The sequence below is a fragment of the Falco rusticolus genome, chromosome 5, assembly GCF_015220075.1.
Source record: "Falco rusticolus isolate bFalRus1 chromosome 5, bFalRus1.pri, whole genome shotgun sequence".
Lineage (NCBI taxonomy): Eukaryota > Metazoa > Chordata > Aves > Falconiformes > Falconidae > Falco > Falco rusticolus.
Window position 1 is genome coordinate 15,672,544 of NC_051191.1, and position 22,642 is coordinate 15,695,185.

A 22,642-nucleotide genomic window follows, 5' to 3' on the forward strand; every position below is an offset into this window, starting at 1 on the left:
ACTTCTGTGCTTTCCAAGGGTATCTCAGTATGTATTCTTAATTGCAAAAACAAAGATATGAAATAGATAATCTTAAAATAAACACAAAAACAATGATGGTCTGCCCAGCAATAGAAGCACAAAACACAGCTTTTAACTTTCAATACTACTGCCACACAGATGCAGGTGGACGCGGGTGGGGGGGGAGCGGGAAGATGCAGTTTGTATTTTATTTGTCTTCCAGTACAGAAGATATGATTGGAAAGAGACAGTGGAGAATGAACAGAATTTAGAAAACACTAGTCATTCATGAAAACCCTGCAATTAAAGACCAAGATTCACATCAAGAGTTTCTACCCCAAGCAAAGAGCAATTAGCTATGTCACTTGGTAAAGCATCTGAGGGAGGAACTTTATCCTTATAACTAGTAAAATAACTACTGTATTGTTTATCACATATATATATTCACATTTCCTTCACAGTTATAGAACAATAGGTTTGGAAACTAAATGAGAGGTATGATCTCTCTATACCTTCCTCAAAAGTTATAAATAAATTGCTGTAATTCTCAGGTCTTCACCTTCAGTTTAAGTAGAATCTACTAAAAACATTGGAAAACTGTCTTTAAACAAATGGTTAAAATAGGATTAGCTGTCTAGACTTGGAATATCATCTGTCTTGTGATACAGTTTTAAACACAGCCCCATTACAACCGTAACAATTAGGAGTTAGCTCATTTTGACTACTCAAGGCAAGTTAAGAGCATCACCCACTGTTAAAGAAAAAAGTATCTTTAGACCTAGTCAAGTAAGGAGACTTAGAGAGTAATGAACACCAAACTGACTAAAATATTTGAAGCTCCTCAGGGTAAGATTCAAACCTGCTGTTCTGTATAAATTTAAAATTCTCACTTCATGAACACAGGATATTAATTTCTATGAATAATACAATAACCAATGGGCAACCAATTATAGGTCCTCCTTCTTAAAATGTACTATAAGGTACAATAGTGTCATTAAAATCCTAGTCTTATCATCTTGTCTTTCAACTTGATGACAACTTATTTTTGAGATAAAGACATAAAGGTGAATGATTAGCTAGACTACAACGGCATAAAACAATACACAAAACTACAAATGAGAATAAAATTTTTAAAAGCTTCTTTAAACCTCAGCTTGCACTACGACATTTTATTATCTACCCCTACTGACAAATGTTAACTTAAAATTAAATTCTAAAACTAGGAACAATACTATTTTGGCATTCCTACACTTAGGTGAGGCTTGCAAAGGACCAGCAGTTCTGTAAATGAGGCTGTTTTACAACCCTGCATCTCCATCTAAGCAGTGTAAGAACTTTCACATGAAAGGAGAGCTAGCACTCTTTCAATAAAATATGCAAAACTAACAAACACATCCTACTTGCACAGATGCACTGTGTGCTATTTCAACATATTCTTCATCTGTACTTTTAAAAATCTTAACTTGAGCAGACACTGTGACTTACCATAGTTCTTAAATATTTTAATTTAAAAAAATAAAGCACTTAAGTATTTTTAAAAATATATATGTTTTACAACAAAACGGTCCTCAAATGTTTACAGATAACCTTCATTATTAAAACCTTTCAACAAACAGCACAGCTTAAAATCTTGGCTGTTTCATTAATACCACATCGAGATTTGTAAGAGGAAAGAAAAATAATCTCAGTGCTTCCCAGTAAGTATATGAAACCTTGACAAGGTTTCTTTTAAATAACTTGTTTGTTATTCCTTAAAGGTAACAACAGTTTTGTCTTTGAACACAACTATAGCAGGGGGGCTTTGTAGTATGAAGACCATCAGCAGAATTTTGAATCCTCAGAAAAATTAGGTTAACTTCTGTGGGTATGATTCTTTGGTTAATAAGAAAATGTGAACACTGATGTAGTTAGAAATATTCATCTTGCACCATTCAAAAAACCCACTACAATTAGCATTTCAAATAATCCAGAATTCGGAATAATAAAAAAAAATCTTTCTTCTTTTCCTTAATCCACATTATACATAAGGTAATTTTTTTTTTAAACCAGAGATGCCTTAACTTCCATTCTTAGCAATAAATCAAAACTACTGTTTGCACAGTGGAAACATTTATGCACTGTACCTGTTCCAAAAACACTGTCCAACAAAATTTGCTTTTGAGATTCACAAATGCTCATTTGTATGGAAGTCACTAGGCCAATAACATAGATGGACTTCTTTAGGATCTCTCTAGAAGTCTGAATTGGTTTTTATATTTTTTATCTTCTCCGCTCTACATCCCCTCATTCAATTTTGTTAGAATGTTAGACAAAAACAGCACAATACTTTCATTAAGCCTTTATTTACATTAATCTATTTAGAACAATGCCACAATTTCACAATTACGTACACCACTCCTTAACTGAGTCCCACAAATAATCCTTAACTTAGGACTTAAATAGACTCACCCAAGTCCACATATAAAATAATTATTAGCATGCACACAAAGAAAGACTGTCCTTAAATCAAACTGAGATCAGGACTAGAGAGACACTACAGCCTTCAGTATGACACCCATTTCTGCATTTCTTATGCTTTCCAACAGAATAAAGAGTTGTGTGCTAAAACTTTACCAAAGACATGAGATAATGCAACTCCTAAAAGTAATCTGAATTTTACTGCTAAGAGAAACTTCCCCTAGATATAGTCTAAAAAGCCTGTATTATTTCCCCTCCGAAATTTCCCAGATGGCAAAAAAGCTCACCCAAAAGGCTAAGTGACAGTTAAGCAGATTTTTTTTCCTTCAGATATGGAAAGCCTGAAGATACATAAACGGTTTTAGAACTACAGTCTACAAATTACAGTGCATTTGTAACACAACGTTTGTAAATCAGAAATGCCTCTTGAAAAAAAAGAAAAAAAAAAGGCAATTCAGATTTCAAATCTTCCCTCTATCAAGAGGTGTTCATTAATCTGTAGGGGACATTTCATTTTTCATGAATATACTTCAACATATCAACATCAATGGAGTTAAATACAAATTTTTCTTTGTAACATTGTCTCCTTAAATCACAAATCTGTTTTTATAAATGGAGAAACTGAGTCACAAAGGCAAAATGACTCACTACAACTCATACATGGGCAACTCCGGAAAATCTCAAAATTCCAGACTCTTCATGCATAAAATTTGTAATCTTTAAGATAAGCTGAAAATTTTGAATATTTCAATCTTTGTGTTTATTTCACACCCACCCACCCTATGTTTTTTGTTAAGTGTACAATTTTTTTTTAATTTTCATCTTGAATCAGATGCCTGCTTGAGAACATGACTGAGGCCATAAAGTTCGACTGCAGAACTGTGTAGCCCTCTAAGTCGTAACGTTAAAAAAATTACTCACAAGAACAGAAGCTTTAAACCTAGAGAACAAAAGGAAAACATTTCCCGAAAGGCCTATACATACATTCTTTCGAATCTTATTCAGGTACTTTTAAATATACAGAGTAAGACATGGTTTATTAAAAATATCAAATCTATATAAATAAGGAAGGTATGATGGAAGCATGCAATACTGGACTATTAACGCATCACTTGGTGGTTGGAATCACTCAGCCTTTGGCCTCAAAACACATGAAAGGCATGCATTAACAACACACTAAATGTTTTACTATCTCATTGTTCAACTTCAGGTATACCTTAAACCATGTATTGGTGCTTCTAAATGCTACCTAAATTAAAATTCTTTAGAGATTGCAGACAGTTTTGCCACTTCAATACCTCACTTTTGATTGTTTAAATCCAGAAGGTTCCAAAGCTATACTAGCACAGGAATTCATACCTCGTTAAACCAAGGACAAGATTAAAGACAGGCATCAAAAACAAAAAAGTGAAAAATTACTATTTTGTTGTTGTTGCTTAAACCACAGAGTCTGTAGCCTCCACAGTTTGTATCAGAGTACACTACACCAACTACCAAATAATAAATCCTTGTGACCTCCCTTCCCCCCACTCAAACATATTTATAGTGGTGATACTAAAAGGTTCATATTTCAATTAGGAAAAAAATTAGAGGTTAGGCACCGCACTTTCCCTCAGTATTTGTATGTGTATCACCACATATACAATTCATACAGCAATATACAAAATAAATTGAAGAAAAAATGTAATACCAAGATCACATGGTGACAGAAGAAATTCCACATCTTAATAAAGTAACAGGTTATAAATTCGCATGCATTATATCTGCAAGTATTAAATTCTTTTAGCATTCTCAAACTATAAATACATGGAATTACTACCCTGATGCCCAGCAGAGGTATTTCCTGGAAGGTGAACTTGATGTTCACAAATGTGATTCCACAAAGAACTTGGCTGTTTTAGTGATCTTTGATAAATATTACCGGGTTTATGTCGTTAATAGGATGGACAGAAGTACAGTACCCATCACAAACGCAGGGGGTTTTCCTAATTATTAAACCGACATACATATTACCTTACAGCAACCTAAACACACCCCTCAAAGAAGCTGCTTGAGTCTGTTGCCTCTTTCCACCCCCCTTTTCCCCGACAAGAGTGGTCTCGTTCACTTGCCTTTCACACACATAACCAATAAAATTAATCAGCTGGAACACAGCATTTTTAAATCGCAGTAAAGTCAAGAGATGTTTTGTACGTTATTTGAAGGGAACAGTCTTTTCATTTAAACATAGTAAGACTCTAATACGCTGCAGACAAACGCACTGCATGGGGTGTGGAGGACCCGAGCTGATTAGATTACCACAACATCAGCCTGAGGCCGCCATTTTTAGAATCTCTAAAGGACAAAAGAGGGAAATTAAAAAATTTGCTCCACATTTTTTGAAAAGTAACTTTAAAAGTATAGTGATAATAATCAATTAATCATGCATTACAAGTACAGCCATGGGTATATCTTGCTTTTCTCTGATCTGAGCCCTGAGTAACAAAAACGTTTCGTTATTATTCCTTTAAGGTACTGTAAATAAACAGACTAAAACATTCCTAAATCTAGATGCAGCACAAAACTTCTGCTTTTAAAGACACGCAGTATGTACCGTTTTAGGGACCTCAGGGCTTTTAGCCACCGCACATTCCCTAATGGCTGAGTATGGGGGAATACAGGACCTTTATAATCAAGCTATATTATGTTTCTCTACCCTATTTAGTACTACACAGTGAACCGTTTGTTTCCCTCCCCCCCCCCATGTCTACAGCAATAGGGTCTACCCCACCGATCTTTATTTATTTGAGAATGAAATATGCCACCCAAGGAACACGAACACTGGCTGCAGAAACTAAAGCAAGAAAGGGATGCACCAATATAACTACTTACACCCTCAAGAAAGGGGGTGGAGAGAATGATCCCCTTTTAAATTGGCACAAACTCTTCAGGACTGCTTTCCGTTCGTCCAGGTTACACCACGAAGCAGAGGTATTAGCAGGGAGGGAGGAAAGGAGGCGGGGGTGTGGAAGGCAGAGAGATTAGGCCTATAACGAGCCATTTTAGTACCACAAAGCAAAAATACACAGGATGGAGGAAAAGAATAGATTTCCCTAAGCTTCATAAAACTCAATACGCAGTCCCAGTAACACACAAACCCCTTCTGAAAACCACCAGTCTAAGGAACTGTACGTTGTCACATAATAGCCCCTTTTGGCTCTTTTTCCAAGCATAATGCATAAATCTGGCGTAACTGCCAAAAAATTCTCCTCAGCTCCTCCAGTTACAGTAACCCGCCATATTCACAAGATATAGCGACAGCCTGCCATTTTTTAACCAAACCCCACAAAAGGAAAAACAAATTCAAGACAACTTAAACAGAATTTAAACGCATTTCAGGGTGGGAAGGAGTTATACTCGCACCGAGGGTAATGAGACGTTCCCGTCGCATTTCACTCCCCTTCTGCCACCCCCCTCCCCACAGCACCCACAGCAGAATACGCTGGTAATAACCGAAGACTCACCTGTAATGGTCACAGGCCAAGCAGCAGGACCCCTCGGCTGAGCCCCTTCTCTATCCCAACCAAAACAATGCAACAGCCCCACTGCGGATATTCCTACCCTAGGCAGGACTCAACCCTCAGCAGGCTTCTGGTAAAAGAAAGAAAAGGGAAAGAAAGGAAAGAAGACCCCCCCCTCCCCCCAAACCTAACTCAGCGCGCAGAACCCTACAAGGACCAGCTCGGAAGCGCCTTTGCCTTGGGACCTATGTACAAACCCCGCTGCCACCGCTGCTCCCGTGTCTCCCTCCTTTCAGCCTCCTACGCTCCCTTCTATGTCACTGCCTCTCTCTGGGAAAATGGCGTCCGCTCTCCCCTCCCTCCCACTGCACGGGGCTCACCCGCCCCGCCTGGCAGGGGCAGGGTTACCAAGGCGAAGCCAAACAGCCGCCATTTTGCTTACGGGCTGGGAGCGCAGTCTGCGCCCGCCGAGCCCTCAGTGTCCATTTTGCAACAGCGCTTTGCACGTTACACTGAACGGCTCGGGTCTGGGCGCGGCCGAGACACCAGACTGCGGCAGGGGCTGGACAGGGGGGCTGTGAGGAGGTGTGGAGAGAAGTAGGGCAGCGGAGGAGGGGCGGCTGCAGCTGGGGCTGCTGCCGGGGGCGATGCGCAGCCCCGGAGGCGCAGACCGCGGGGGAGGGGCAGGGGCTCCGTCCCAGGCTGTTGCGGGACCAAACGCGGGCGGGAGGATGTCTGACTCAGAACTGCATCCTCTGAGGCAAACACGCCAAAATTCCCTCCCCGGCTGCCCCCCCCGCCGCCTCGGCCTCCTCCTCGCGGCCGGCGTTACTCTCAGCATACCTGTTCTTTATGAATCTCAGCCTGAGGGATAAATTTTTGCCACAAAGCAGGCAAAAAAAGCCGGGTAGACCCGCCGGGTCTAGCACAAGCAGAGGACCTTACTTGAGGGGCGGGGAAGAAACGGGAGTGGGAGCTGTGCCTGAGACCCGTTCAGGGCAACGTGGAGGTTTTGACTGAACCTCTGCTGCCAGTAAGGCACTCGAGGCTGAGAAGCTTCCCCAAGGCGTTTTAGGGCTCGTATAAGGCAAGTGGGAGACAGCGTTTTTTCTTAAAGCGAGTGGGACAGCACTAACTGAAGGCGTTTCTTTTCTGCCGGGAACGAGACGAGCAGTGAACGAGCTCCTCTTAGTTTAGAAGAACTAAAGGGAGTTTCCCCTTTAGGGAACGGCACTTGGGGAGCAGGTACGGTCTGCTTTTGTCCGGACCAGCGGGAGCTGGCAAAGCTCGCGCAGTGTTTCAAGGCAGACGCAGCCTCTGCCGTTTGTACCGGCCTCCTCTTCCTTCCACCATGTCCCCTCCCAGCTCCTGCTCAGCCCGCACACCGCCCTGCCTCCCCTGCCCGGCTTCAGCCCCTCCAGCGATATGGCTGATTGAGGGAGGGGAGGCGGCGGCTGGGGTTTCATTCGACGCCCACCAGGGGCTGAGCGAGCCTCCTTCAGTGCGCAAACTCGGGGCACCAGATAAAAGCTGGGCTGGCAGCTCTTACCCTGCCTCGATGGAGCCGCCACAATCGGGTGACCGGAGAAGCAGTTAGCAGCAGCGCCATAGACTAGCGTCCCCCACACCTTGGGCAGAGAGAGTTTGGGGCTCTAAAGAGCTGCTGCTGCGGCAGGAGGGAGCCGAGGTGAAGGGAATCCGCTAGCTGGTTGGACGCAGAGGAGGCGGCTGTAACGGGGCATTGAGTCTGAGGGAGGAGGGGGGCGATTAAACGTCTTGTGACCACGGCGGAGTCTATGGGTATTTTTTCCTGTCTAACTCTTCTGTGCGTGTGTCTCTTGTTTCTTTCTCTCTCTCCTTAGGGCGCTTGGCTGGGGCTGCTCGCTCGGGTTCTGCCTGTTATTGCGCGAAATGGCGGCTGCCGTCTTGGTGGGTTTGGTTGTCGGTTTTTTGTGTAGGTTTTTTTTTTTTTTTTTTTCTTCCCCTCCTATTCCCCTCCCCCCACTTGTGCCTTGGCTGCGGCCCCGCAACGAACCGCGGCGGCGACTGAGTCAGGAGGGGGGAGGGAGCTGCGCGGGAGCCAATAGCCGGGCTGGCCGGGCTTGCCCGGCGCGCCCTGATTGGCTGACGCTGACATCATCCTGCAGCAGGGGCAGCCGCAGCTGGGCTGGGTTGGGGAGCTGCCGGGGGAGGCTGGTGCAAAGGGAGAAAACGGGCGCCATGATCCCAGCGAGAGGGAGGACTTCACGGGCGGGGGATCCTTGAAGAGTCGGTGAAAAGGAAAGCAGGACCAGGCCTTGGCTTCTCCTTCCCAAACAGTGCCGGGGTTGTGAGGAGAGGAGCGGGAGAAGAGCAACTCGTGCTTGCTTTTGTAACTGCGTCAGTACAAGATGGCGCAGGGTCTCCCTGGAGAGGGAAGGGAGTTGCACGTCCGCCGGAGGTCATGTGACCGCGTTGCATTCTTGTGGGGTTTGGCTGCAGACCAAGCTGGCTGAGGCGGCGGCGGCGGCCCGGGAGAGTCCGTGCTTCCCACCCCCTCCTCCCCGCACTGTGCCGTCGGTGCCGCGTTGGTTCCCATTTCCCTTCCCCCATTAACCTTCTGCACGAGGGTGTAGCTGCCGCCGAGGAAGGTTCTCGCTTCTTTCCTCATTCTCCACCCCTCTCCAGGGTGTAGCTGCTCTCGGGGGAAGCTTTCCATTCCGCCCCCTCTTTGCGTAAGGCTTTACCCATCGCAAGGGAAAGTTCCCCCGGGCGCCCACTCGCTCCGCCCGAGCGTGGGAGCAGGCGGTGCGCGGCTCTGCGCCGGGCCCCCGCGGCGGCCGGCCCTACTAACGTAAATGCCACCCGCTCTCGCTCGGCTTCCCCTCCTCGTGTACGAGAGCCCTGTTACCTGTAAGTTAGGTTCCCCGGAATTGTGCAAAGAGTCGGTTTCGGCGATGTTTAAATGACCTCATTAAAACAGCTGGCGAAAACGTACAGGCTTATGCGGAGTTGCTCTGATGAGGAGGTCGTCGCCTTTCTAGTGTTGTTTTGCCGGGGTGGGGGGCCGGAGGGAAAAATCTGGAAGCTATTAATAATTTTATTCTATTTGAACAGAGCTTCGTTACGGAAAAATGGATCGATATGCTTTTATTTGTACGTTGTTGGATCCTGTTGTAGGGCTTGAGCAGCTTTTCTGTGGGGTAACGTGTGTATGACAAGGTTAGGCCGCGGGTGGCCTGTGTCTTAACACCACGATGTAAGTATATATACGTGGTACAAATGAAAACTATGGGATGTGAATATGGTGAATATGCCCCGATGTCTTTCAGAGGTTCATTGGAAAATGAATTTGTCACACAGGTCTGGGTAGGCTTGGAAGCTTGGCAGATACATTCTCTGGGTTTTTTTTTATTTCAGTCTTCTGTTACGGGGAAGTGAAAAATGTGTATTTTCCAATCCTAACGCTTTTTTGTTTTCTTCAAGGACTGCAACTGGTGTTACTGTTTGGGTGGGGTTCTCGTGTTTTCAGAGCAATTCAGTGCTAGTTCACATGTTCTTGTGTGGCAGGGTGTAAATTTAGCCTCTGCATCTTACCCAACGAACAAATTAACAGTTAAAATTGCTGATGCTTTAAGTGTGATGGCTTGTTCCATTTAGAAGTTTCGTAACACACTGTTCTTAGTCTGTTCCCAGAGAGATGTGAATATTTTTTTCTTCTCCCCCCACAGTGGTGACCTGGTGGGGAATAAAACTTGAGTATTTGGTGAATATGTTGTGTGAGAACTACTGGAATGAAAGTAACTGGGTATATGACTAATATAGAAGATTCCTATATAATCGACGCTACTTAATATGTGTTACATAAGTAATATGGTGGGGTGGAGTCATTACATAAGAACTGACTGGGGACTTGGGAACTACTGTAAGTAGTCCATATTGGTTGCAGATACAGCCTGCAGGGCATCTGTGTGGTTGGGGGGGAGCAGAGAGGGGTAGAAGAACAGGATTGGAAGCATCTAATAGTGCTACATTTTTCCCTTGTAGGTTATATAAAGGATACCAGGAAAGAAATGGAGGAGATGCTAATTAAGGATGACACAGTGTGGAGTTATTGAAAGTTTGGAGTCTCATGTGAGCCTAGCTTTTAGGATATAAGCTCTGCTTCCCAAAAGAACAGGATCCCCCCCTGCCTCCCCCTGGCTTTTGGAGTGTCACATGGTGGCTGTCAGCTGAGTATCACACCAACCAATTTTCTTCTGTGCAGACTACTATAGAGAGCAGGATTCTTGAGTCCAACAGGTCGTGAGTTACTGGAAATGGTGTTAGAAGGAGGCAGTTGGTTTGGTGACCAAACATTTAAGTGACTGGATTATTGATTCTTTTTGTGTAGGCATAGTATGACACAAAGTAAATAAATACTCCCTTTGTAATGGAAGCTTCCAGAGTGGCTTTCAGCGTACAATGGTTCTTTTGATACAGATCAGATTTATTTGGGACCTGATGTTGTAAATAATTCCTTGAAGATGTGTTAAATGAAGAATGTTAGTTCAAACTAAAGATCTGGAAAAAAACATTCCTATTTTATTAGTACTTGCATTTAGGCATGTATTATACAAAATGGGGAGTAGTTGCCTACCTCCCTACAGGGGAGCAGTTCAAATGCTTATGTTACAGAGTAGTTTATATATAATACCTGGAAATCAGAAGCTTAACTGTGACAGCTAGAGCTTTTAATTCTTAAAGCACCCTTTTAGGTAGTTCATGTTAATACTATTTTTTTTCTTGAAAACCAAGTGACCTGCTGTAGAAGTTCTCTGTGTAAGTGGTAGCTTATTGCAGCAGCACTTGAGTTGTCTCTGATTTTATGAAGCTGTAGCAATGAAGGCAAGTTTTAATGAGCACGTAATACTTTATTGTTTGCCTGTTCAAGATTGTTTTACTAGCTGTTCTCAGGGAAGCGGTTACCTTCAAAGAAGCAGTAGTTGCAGCAGTGTTGTAGTGCAGTCTCAAACAATGTCTGATGCATTCTGAATTAGTTCTGCTGCAGGAGATGAGTGAAAAAACAAACGGGCTAACTACTTTGAGACAGAAACTTCACGTAAGGGGATTTGTCCAGAGGCCGGTCTGGTGCAGACTATGCCTTCATCTAGAAGGCGGGGGGAAGGAAAGGAGCTGTAGGAGAGGGAGACTGGGTAAAAACCAGGCAGGTAGCTTGTTTTTATGGTAGATACCACAGAGAGAAACAATTTCTACTGAACTATAATTCTTTCCTTTTAATAAGGGTACTTCAATTGGCTGAATGTTCTCCAGCAGTTAGACTTGTGGTTTTAACCTGCCGTGATGGCCTGTCTGTGCATGTGGTCTGTGCCTATGCTAAGACCTGTTATTTAAACACTGTTGTTTACCTTCAGCCTTATGAAGGGACTGACAGGAGTTCAAGGGTATTCAGGGGAGAAAGGAGGGTGATACGAACAGTGTAATAGATCTGAGTATGCATTAATGCCATAGTTTAAACAGTTGAGGTGGTAGCTCATGCTGAAAGATGATCCTGCACCTATTCCTAGCTGTTCATTCTTGCTGTGGCACCACACCTTTTTTAATGGTGTGTGGGATCACATGGGAAGAGAAGAATGGATCTAGCATAAGCATAGTTGTAATGGATGGTTTTCTAATGTGAATGTTCATTATGTGGCTTCACAAGCACTCCTGCTTGAACAGGAGTAGGAAGAAGCACCTGCAGGGAGAATGGAGGTGTGCAGGTTTTAACCTTTAGTGAAATTAGGTGTGCATTTTCTCAGCAGAGATGCAGTTCTTAGGGAATTTTGAGAGGCAACTCTTAAGGCACTTGGCTAGTGCAGCCAAAATTGCTGCTTAAGGAGTCCAGCACTGAAAGTTTGAAACTTAATTTAAGAGTATGTAAGGCACCGCTAGATTAACCTACAGTTGTACGTGGCAAGATCACTTCATATTCACTGAAATACTAGCCTACAAAAAGAAGTGAAACGCTGTTTCTTCTCAACTGTAGCCTAGTTAAGTGTTCACAGGATTTTGGACTTCAAGGAGCTTATTTTATTGGAACAGGGTAAGACTTGAATAGGCTGGCTTCTTCCAGAAGTGGCTGATAATGTAGCAATTGGGGGGTATTGAGTGAATAATTACTTTTACTTCATGAGTTCTGAGCTAATCTTAAGATAAAATAAAACAAAAAACCAAAAAACAACCACCTTTGGGCACAGTGGTCACTAGTCAAATGAATATGCATTATTTGCATGTAGTATAAGAGCAGGTGCAGTGACTGATTAATTTATCCACCTGGATGTGTAAAGGCTGTTCAAGGCTTGAGCAGCAGGACAGGACAGGAACTTCCTTTGCACAGTACTTCAGCCTTTGTGTTATGAGTAGCTTCTCTGGAAAAGTTTGAACTAGTAAGGTTTTTCTCCAGAAGGAGAACAAGTTATTGGCTGGTTCTACAATTCTTAACAGTTGAGTTCCTCACTTATAGGAGCAAGTTTAAAGCTGTTGTGTGCCCTACTAATCCCAGGATTAGTGGGAATTTGCACCAAGTCCAGCTCACTGGTATGACCTTTGTGTAGTGAAGTGGGGCAGTGGTTTGTTTTCTCCGTCTAGCATGACCTTGTTTTTTGAAGTAGAGTCTCTGAACTTCTGGCTACTTTGAAGAGCAGCATTAAGCTGTGTAGTTACTCTCCTAAGTGAGGTAATACTGTGACTGACTTGATCGTAATACACCACTAGCCCTGAAGGCCTGTCAATAACAGTTCTTTGATGAAGATGCTGGAAATAACTGGCAGGTGAATGGTTCCTCCATCAGTGCTAAGATGCAGACAAATGGTGGTTCTTGAGGATCTCCAGGAAGAAAATGGGGAGAAATAATTCTAGTTTGAGAGTTGTGCTGTGTCAGAGTCAGGAAGTTACTGAATTGTGGGCTCCAGCATCCTGGAATGGCAGCTGGAGGTGGTCCTGCTACAGAGAAAACAGGTAGTTGTGTTGCTTGTAAGCTTGGAAACAAAAAACACCTTCAGCTGCTCTGTTTGTGTGGTTATTAAGGAACCTCTTTTGTCCAGCGCTTATCTGTGCTGAAACTTACTGTTGTGACTTGTCTGGAGGGAGCTTTTTAATGGAGTAGGGAACAATCACAGGCTCAACAAATAACCACAGGAGTTCAGAAAATTTAAGTATGGGAGCACTGTCTGGTGGTTTGTTAATGATGCGCAGTCATACGGTAGTTTGTACTTAAAAGTAGAAGTGCAGTTTTGAGTGCAGTAGTGTTTCCTGTCTTGAAAGGCTTCACTGCCGTAGTCCTCAATGTGGCGTATTAGGGCTCAAACAGTTTCAGAAATCTGGCAATAGAATGGTATACCCGGAATGGGTAGCTTTCTGACATTGAGTACCGCTGGCAACAATAACGGGTTTGTTTGCTGCAAACTTCGGTAGATTGGTAACTAATGAAGCTTTGTATTAGTGGAGTTCAGTTCTTAGTATCTGATCGACAGAAATTAGTACCTGCCTTTCTGTCCTGTTGGTTGTCACAAGTACAGATCTTTGATAGCTGCTCAATCCAGTGCAGTATAGCAGTACAGTTGCTATAGACCAACCAGATACAAGTTCACAACTACCCTGTGTGGTAGGTCTGGGTGTGTCAAAATTAGTGGGGAGGGCACAAGCAGAACTTCAGCTGAAGAGCTGTCACTAATTCCTGGGCTAAACTCCCTCTTTTCCTTGCTTCCCATGTCCCTGCCTTTCCTTATCAGGTTGGATGATTGTCATGTGATTCCCCAAATTTATGTGAAGTTTGAAACAACAACAAAACAACCCCAAAACTGGAGGTGCAGAGCTGTGCTGCTTTATTAGTGCAGGCAGAGCAATCCCCTGAAGAGACTGTGAGACTGTAGCTAGTTGTGAGACTGAGATAGTAATTTAGCCTCTAACCTAAGGGGTCTTTTACCAGCTTTATTCCCTAGTAAGTGCTAAACTGTAACGGTTGTGCTGCTTCATTTTGGGTCATGGTGTTTGTGACCCAGTGTTGCTGGGCTGATGATAAGTTGCTTGATGTAGTTCTGTTTGCTGAGACATGGTTAGTTGTCTCAAATTCCATCTAGAAGAACTATGGGCTTTCTAATTAGAAAACTTTATAAGAGCATGTTAATGTCATCGTCATAGCTATCCTGATTTACAAGCCTACTTTTCTCAAAATGAAACTATTGCTTTTATCAGAGGGTTGCTGCACTTTGAATTCATCTCCAAAGCTGTGTTCTGTTACCCCAGCATTCATATGCTGGAGCAAGCTCATAAGCTTATAAAGGCATGCTGGGCAGCTGTCAGATCCTATTTTTAAACTGTTTCTGAGAAACACTTCTGTCTCCTATCTCTGCACAAGCATAGGGAAGACTATACTTTTATGTAGGAGCCACAGTGTCTGGGTACAGCTAACAGCAATTTTTGAACTTGTCTCCTCTTCAGAGATAGTGAAGTTGAATCTGCACTGACTTCTCCTGGGGAGGGGAAATGACTAGGAAGTAGCAGCAGTCGGCTATTGAGTCCTTAGCTTGATAGACCATAAAAGATACAGGTCTGTGGTGCTTGACAGACTAGTCACTTTAATAGGAATCCTGATTGCTAGTGTGAAAGCATCTGCTTTGTTTCACTTGATGGAGTACAAGAAGAGTTGAGAGCTGGAATGCTTTGATATCTCTCCTGGTGTATCTTAAGCATAGTGCCTTTGTTTAATGACTTGCTACTGATTTGCAGTAACCTATTTACTACAATTGTGTGATTTATTTTTTTCCCCACGAATTTCCACTGACATTGGAAGGTTGCACAAAAATGCAGCTGGGTTCTGTATGTAAGTAGGACTAGTATTTTAAGGCTTTTTGTTCATGTGTTCAAGATCACGCGCTTCAGACTAGGCCTGAAATACAAACACTGAATATGGGTGTTAACGTACTCTTGCTATACTAGGGAGAGAATTCCAAAACTGAAGGACTGCTTCAGAGAATATATATTATGTAGCTTTGGGCAAAAGTAAAGAATACTAATGAAGTTTTTAGACTTGGTTTTGTTTGTCTTTTAAAACTGACAGGCAGGGATATTTCAAACTGGGCTAAGTACTGTGAATAGGAAGAAAAAAATTGTGCTGCTGTATGATGAATTGTACAGTGAAAAATCAGCATACGTCTTAGCTTTTTCAAGAGACTGACTGACTCCTGAACCACTGCAGTTGCTAGTGTAGACCTAATCAATGGGAGGGAATCATTGTTTCAAAGCATTATTGGGACTGTACCCTGAAGGCTGTGGCTAAGGCTGTGCTACTTGTATGAGTTGGCATAGCAGGGTCTTTTGGGTTTTTTTGTGTGATGTTTTTTCCTAGAACAGGCACGCTGCTCCTCTGTGCTTTCCTGCAGATTGTGCATTACAGATACTGTCCTTGGAAGTGCAGCTGTTAGCCAAATTGGTTTGTGTTCTGTTTCAGTGGTATGACTGCTTAATAATACTATTCCCATTTAAATAAATTGGCGTAGTTAACAGATACCAAGGCAAAGAGCAGCTATCTAAATTTTGCTTTGTAGGCCAAGTGTTAGTGCTTACATGAGGGGGGAGAACTTAGTATTGGACCTGTTGTAACTCCATCCTACAGTTACCAAAGCAAGGTAATCCCTTTGAAGGGTATGATACCTTCTGCACTTGATCTCTTGTTTAAGTCTGTTTGCTTAAACACACCCTTTAATTTCAATAGTGCAGTGATACTACAACATGTTCTAGAACTGTTTCCTTGTTTAAAACAAAAAAAAAAAAAAAAACAACTTAACTCCACACACTTCTGTAACCTAGCAGGAACACTAATACACTTGTGTCCTCTTCTGTTCAGTTTGATGGCTCTGCCTTTACCTTGTCTGATCAGAACTATAGGTTTATGTCTTAAATGTCACATGTGACTAGTCCTCAGTTCTTTTAATGTATTTTGTAAATGGCATTTCACAAGTAGGCAGAGATTGAGCAGTCTACAAATGCTGCTATCTCAAGTGACTTGCTGGAAGGTGCTTGTGCATGTCTGTAGATGCTGCATAAAGCTTGGATTTTTTTTCATGTAGACAGCTGATGTATTTAAGAGGAAGTATCTTGCTCTGGGTGCCTCCTCTTCTTGCTTGAATGTTCTTGAGCAACAATTACATGTTGATTGCACTCAGTACAAGTAAACTCTACATCCTGTTTAGAACAGGATGTACATATTAACAAGTGTAAAACATCTGTTGCATCTTTCTAGAAATAGCATGTTGCAGTCCTGGATATTTCAGCTTCACAGCTGCTCAAAAGCCATTCTGTATTTCAAATCTGAAGTGTTTAAGGGATGTCTGAAGTAACAGTTTAAAACAGGTAGTGGGTTTTTCTTACATGATGCAAGAATAAGTATTGCTTTGGGATTGGTACTCTTTACCGTTCTGCATCATCAGTCCCCACTACAGTAGTAAGCCATAAAAGAGCAAAAAGAAAACTGAACTGGGTGACCAAAAAGGTAGGTCCAGTAGACCTTTTTTTTTCTTTTATGTGATTATCTAAGGTTCTTGGTAGAATCTGAATTTTGGACATTCCAAGTTGTGTGCACTGGAGTGAAGGAAAGATTTCTTTACAGCTTAGAAACACTTTTACTGTAGCTCATAAGCCAAAATCTTGTAAGTGTCATATGGAAAATAAAGATGAGATGCTTTGTTAAACACATTTGCTTTTCCCTTACACAAGTGTTAATGTAAGCTTTGATTTTTTTAAAAAATAGTTTTTTGAGCCCCATTAAGCAGGAGCATGTCTGACTTGGAATAGCTTTTTTGAAATTCCCTCAGTATCAAATACTTAATGCTCAACTGAAAATGGTCGAAGGGGACTCCTGGCCTTTCTAACTGTGGCAAGAAAAAGTGTTAAATACATTCTTGTGTAAACAAACTTCATAACGTACCTGAGATCCATTTAGTCTGTTTCAATAACTGTTCTTCAGTATATGTGAACTAAACCAGTCAAAACACAGAATATCAATATATGTGAATGACCATGCTTGCAATTACAGGTGACCAAAGGGGGGATGATTGAGGCCTCCAGAAGTAACTGTAGATCTTCAGGGTCAGGGATCAAGGAATAGATGGCTTGAAGCAAAGGGTGTATTCTGGATGTGAACTGGAGGATGGTTCCTAGATAAGTATTCTCATCAGCATTTGCAGGTTTTCTAAGCTGTTCTTCACTTAAAAAAAAAAAAAAAAGTTGGGGGGGGGGGCGGGGCGGGGAATCCTGAATCAAGTACATTATCATGAGAGGTCCTGCCCCTAGCTGCAGCAAAAGGATGGACTGTGAGAAGGAAACCTGACTGAAATTTGGCTGTCTTGGTTGGAAAATAAGCAGGCCTAACCTGTAGTTCTTGAATAGCAGACAACTTCTAAGTAGCTCAAGGTTATGTCTAGGGTAGATCATAGAAATGATGAAAACAGAGGCATATTTAACTGCAGAGTTCTGAAAGACCACTTTAGAGGGGGATCTTCTGTATGTGAATAACATCCCTATTTCAAGCACTTGTAGGATGCAGCACATGGTTGTGAGCCTAGTTTTTTTTCCATTCATTTTATGGAGCTTGTGGAGGGAAACACAGATTGGACTTATATTTAACTATAACTTCCTTCCTGTTGGGAACTCATGTCTGATACATTACGGATTTCTGGCCATGTGGTATATACTTTGGTTTCCTGCCCATATATGAAATTTGAGTAAGCTTTGGAGTCGCCAGGGGGAGAGGGTCGCTGGAAGCCATCTTATTGTGGGATTAGACCAGGGGTTCTCAAACTACGGCCCGCGGGCTGGATACAGCCCCCCAGGGTCTTCAATCCAGCCCCCAGTATTTACAGAACTGCCACCCCCATCCCCCTGCCAGGGGCTGGGGGGGGAAACCAAGCAGCCGCAGATGACTGCCTGCCACTGCATCTGTGTGCCGGCCCCCTGGTTAAAAAGTTTGAGGACCCCTTGATTAGAAAGTCAATCATTGACTCCTTCCCTAGCTTTCTGGGTGAGTACAGCTAGGTGTACTATGCTATTATCATGGTCAGTGGGTAGTATGTATAAGCTAACAGTATAGCATGCGAGACCCATTTAAGCTTTTTCACCCTCAAACTTAAGGACTCTTACTTTCAAAACTCAACATGGTTTTGCTATATCTGAATGGCACCCTGTTATTTCTAAACATTGAAAGAAAATGACTGGGCTTGGAGGCTAGCTTGAAGAATAGCAATTTTATACCTAAATTTCCACCTGCCTACTAGAATTCTCCAAAATCAGCTCACAGGTTTCCTATGCAATAAATGGATATTGTGAAGTACATAAAGAAGCTGTGGAAGCAAGCTGCAGAGTGAGGAAGACTGCTCAAGAATGGGCAGCACAGCAAAGAAGGTGCTAATCTTTATCTGCCTTTCACTTTTAATCCTCTTTTGAAACTTAACATTCATGCCAGATCTCCTTTTGTAGCTTTCTGAAAGAAGAGGTTCTGACCACCAAATTGGTAGTCTTGTTAAAATGCAGGAGAAATGAAATGAAGTTGTCTGTAAGGATGCCTCCAACGTCCTGCAGATGCTTTGTATGATTTAAATTTGTGTGGCATAAATAAATCTCACAGTTTTTTTACAATTCTCAATTACTAGGAATTTAGGTGTTTATAGGTGGAAGTAGAAAGAACATGATTTATTATACTGTCATGGAAAATCTGTCTAATGGCAGCTGGCTCTATGTAATAGTTTTCTAACTTTTGTGTAACGTATGTGATCTTCTAGCTTATTTACCCATGCTGTTTGTACTAACCAGGTTATCTCCAGTACATTGTACTCAGCTTTATAAATATTGAGGTGTTTGTTTCTTTTGTTTCCTAATGTGAAACTGTTAAATGTGCTGTTTTTTCATGATGGAACAAGAGGCGCTTGAAGGGGGAAGCTAGTTGCTTGAGTTGACAATGGTCTTGTAGCTTGTAGTTGTTACTTAACGGACTTCTAAGATAATGGCAGGGGGAAAAAAAAGCTGTAGTTTAAAACAACAGCTGGCAACAGGCTAATGTCTACCCTCAGAAAAGTAAACTTTCCTGCCACAATCTCCTGATCTGTTTGGATAATGATAAAAAGATACTGGGCAAAAACCAAGAGTTCTGTGACTGTTTGCCCAGAGTATAAATATTTCAGGCTTTATTGAGTGCTTGTGTGGCTTAAACGTTGCAGCAATACTGTCTTGATTATTTTTAGGTTTGGGGAGCAGGAAGAGTTCTTGTTTCCTGTCTTCCCCTCCCCCCAGAATTTTGGGTATCTTTGGCAAGGGTAAGAAAAGTAGTAACCCTGATCTGCTGATCTGGTTTATGAGCTCCAATTGAACAAGGTCATTATGCTTGGTAACCCCCACCCCCCGCAGCCTTTGAGGGTTGGGGTGTGTAGTACTGTAGTTAACATTTTACTACTCTGACAGCATTATTTTTTTTTTCCCCACAACACAAAGGCATCAAGCCTCTCGACTGAAAGAAGAATGCAGCTGTTACTTGTATATGGATAATCCTGAAACATGGCTATTAAAGCTGGTAGAATTACTTCTCTAGTTGCTGTCATGGGAACTTTGATGGTATGCAAAGCATGACTTAACACGAGAAATCAGTGAAACCGAATACTCTAGTGCCTCTTAGTCATTATAACATGAATATATTTAGGTAATAATTATTAATGTCTTCACATTAGCTGCCACTTCTCTTCTTATCCATAGGTACAAATTACTTGTTGTGGTAGGTTTGGTATGTATCCATACTATAAAGCAAAGGAATGTAATAACTTGGTAAGAGTACCTGTCTATTTAGAGCTATGCCAGACTGCTGCCACTTAACAAAATAGAAAGACCCAAAAAAACCCCCACCCAAACCCAGACAAACCCTAAATTGCTACCTTGGTCCACAGAGGCATAAAGAGATTCATAGCAGTGCTTTGGATTTTCTTCTAAGGAAGAAATGCGAAAAAATGCATATGGTCCTGGTTACTGGTACTGTAAAAATTGTGTAAGACCAGTTTTCTTGTTGCATGAGTTTACTGGCAGCAGTATACAGGTGCTGAATTTGTGAAGAAAAGCATCTGGGGCTATTATGTGGGTCTCACTATATTTGCAATCAATGTTCATATACCCTTAGTGTAAGTAATCTTTCTTCCTGTCAAAAATCAGTCTGCAGCAATCCACTTAAAAGTATGAAGCTTCTTGGCACTGTGAAGCGAGTGCAGAACAGGCCTAGAATCACTCAGGCAAAAAGCAGATAAATACTAGTTTTGGCATGCAGAAGTGTCCCCATGTGTGGAGCAAAGATAGAAACAGCAGGCTTGTCCTAGCATGCTCTTCCAGCAGCTACACAGACATGTCACTACAGTGTAGAACTGTGCTTTTCCTCCAGTATTCTATGTAAACGTTCCACATGTTTAGCAATGGGGGTCATGCTCTGGGGATGTTCGTTTGCAATTTTGTCTGGGGTTTTGTTTCATTTAAAGTTAAGATTTTAGAAATCTGAACAGATCTCAGCTGCTTACTGGGATTCTTCCTGCTGAAGCAAAATTCATGCTGGTATTAGCTGCTTTGGAAAACTATGCATGAAAGGATACTGTTTGAGAATACAATTTTGAAAATCTTGAGCTTTGGGAGAAAAAAAATGGAGTGTCTGACAGAGACTTGCAACCTCTTGCATCACTACTGAGGCCCAGACAGTAAAACCTTAATCCCCTGATGTCTGAATCATGGTCATTCAGTTCAAAAGACATAGCAGTATGGTCACTTGACTAGTGAGAAAGTTTAGCATTTCCATTTGCTGTCAAATACTTTTTTTTATTTTGTAGATAAAAATCAAGATTTTTGCTGCTAGTGAAACTTATTTAAACTTGGTAACTCTGCAGGCTTCTATGGTTTGCTTTGCAGCTTCATCCAAAGCATTCTCATTTTCTTACAGTAATGTAATATGAAACTAGTAATAAACTTAACTGAGTGCTTAGGTAGTTAGGGGTAGTTCTACAAATCTCCATCAAAAGATAAAAAGGAACCATTTGTAGCTGAACGGTATATAAACATAAGCTAAAGCAGTGAATCACATGAAGGACAGTGGCTTAAGTCAATGTATGCTCCCTTCAAACAGTAGGGTCTATGAACTGCATGTAAGCCCTTTGTGGACATTGAAAGATTAGAATGTAAACAGGGCAGTAGCACCCATTGTTCTTGATATGTTTTTAATTTTCCTAAATCCCAATTATAAAGTTGCAGGTAGTAGAGTTGCGGGGGAGGGGGGGAGAATCATGCCCCAGTTCTTGGGTTTTATGCTTTAGAGTAAAGCCTCCTGCTGCTTGTTTGAGAACTTGCCAGAAAGTTTGTCCAAGTTGTGATCCTTTCATGGGAAAAGAGTGTCTCTAAGTAGTGGGCGTGGTTTAAGAAGCTTACATTTCAAAATGAGCCTTTCGTAATTCCTGATGCTAGTCAGATTATACATACCTCAGACGTGTGAAACGTGATTTAGCCATGTATAACATAGCCTGTTCACATGTATCTCGTAGAGGCTGAGAACGTTAACTAGATCTGGAAGGCTTGGGTAAATTCTTCATATAGTGGTCACTCTGGACTTTTGAGCTGAGTGTATGAGAATGTATTACTGTTAATTGCTTATAATTACACTAACATTTGAGCAGAAAGGAAGAAATGGCTTGGTTAAAGCTTTTTGTTGTTATTGAAAGATCAATAATAAGAAGCAAGTGGTGGCTGAGAGACAGACGGACACAACAAGGCTAAGGGGAGTGAATTAAGATGAAATTAAGGACTTCCAGGAATGAAGGCAGCACTGAGAGCTAGAGATGGGGGTGGGAACTGGTGAGATGAGTGAATATCAAATGGGCAAGAGTGGTGAGCTAGTCCAGGAGTAAGAGAAGGGCGTATGGGGAAGAGAGCCATCTTTAGCAACGGTGGAAGAAAAGGAAGCCTTATGTGAGGACCTGCTGAAACTGAATGGCTGTTAGCTAATGACATCTGCCATCAAGAAGTCAGTGCTGAAGTAAAGACTTACTTTACCGGACACTGGATCTGGAAGCACAGGACTGACAAAAACAGCACTGAGGCAACTGATGGGGTTGTTAGCTTGGCCTAAGGGCTGGAGGAGTCATGGAGGTGTTGCAGCTAGTTGGAAGAAAGAATAACTAGTTGGAAAGTAACCCAACAAAGTAAAAAGTAATTAGCAGTAGGACCATGTTGATGGTGACTGAAGGAGTTCAATGCAGTATTGGAACCCTGCCAGCTTAATGAGCCCTGACTAGGAAGTGGTATGTCAGGGCCTGTTGTGGGTGCGAGAGGCAATACTGGCTTGAGATGTTCTCCTATAGTTGTTCTTCACCACTCCTACCTATGGGTTATTCTGATACCAGAGCGTAGTGCTCCATCACCTCAGTTGTGTTGATAATTTGTGAGAGTATGCTGTGAACGCAGGATCGGTCTGCTTAATGAGTTTGCTTTCTCCCGCCCCTGAGTTTAATTTTTGAACTGGGGCTTGGTTGTGGTTCAAAGATCCATCAAAATGGAGGGGCAACTATTGTATGATGTGAAACAAAATCCCTCCAGGCCTGTGTTGTGGTAGAAACACCTCTTCCTTCCTTTTTTTTTTTTTTTACATTTCTGTTTGAACA

The 22,642-nt window shown here is 42.2% G+C and overlaps 1 protein-coding gene and 2 long non-coding RNA genes across 4 annotated transcripts in view; 2 read left to right on the top strand and 1 right to left on the bottom strand.

The window, feature by feature from the left end:
• The window catches only part of KMT2E (lysine methyltransferase 2E (inactive)), a 62,593-nt gene extending 56,027 nt beyond the window's left edge, over positions 1–6,566 (bottom strand). Inside the window, 1 exon segment of the mRNA XM_037387415.1 lies at positions 5,961–6,566. The gene's annotated coding sequence lies outside the window, so the exon portion shown is untranslated.
• Positions 6,567–7,208: 642 nt separating this feature from the next.
• The window catches only part of LOC119147975, a 64,459-nt gene continuing 49,025 nt past the window's right edge, over positions 7,209–22,642 (top strand). Inside the window, exons 1-2 of the long non-coding RNA XR_005104257.1 lie at positions 7,209–7,644; positions 7,820–7,886. This is a non-coding gene — a long non-coding RNA (uncharacterized LOC119147975). The remainder of the gene's footprint in view (positions 7,645–7,819; positions 7,887–22,642) is intronic.
• On the top strand, positions 7,923–17,218 carry LOC119147973. Of its 2 annotated transcripts, none has more exons than XR_005104254.1 (2): positions 7,923–9,861; positions 9,984–17,218. It is a non-coding gene; the product is annotated as an uncharacterized LOC119147973 (long non-coding RNA). The 2 variants fall into 2 exon arrangements; XR_005104255.1 differs by having other exon boundaries at positions 7,923–9,744.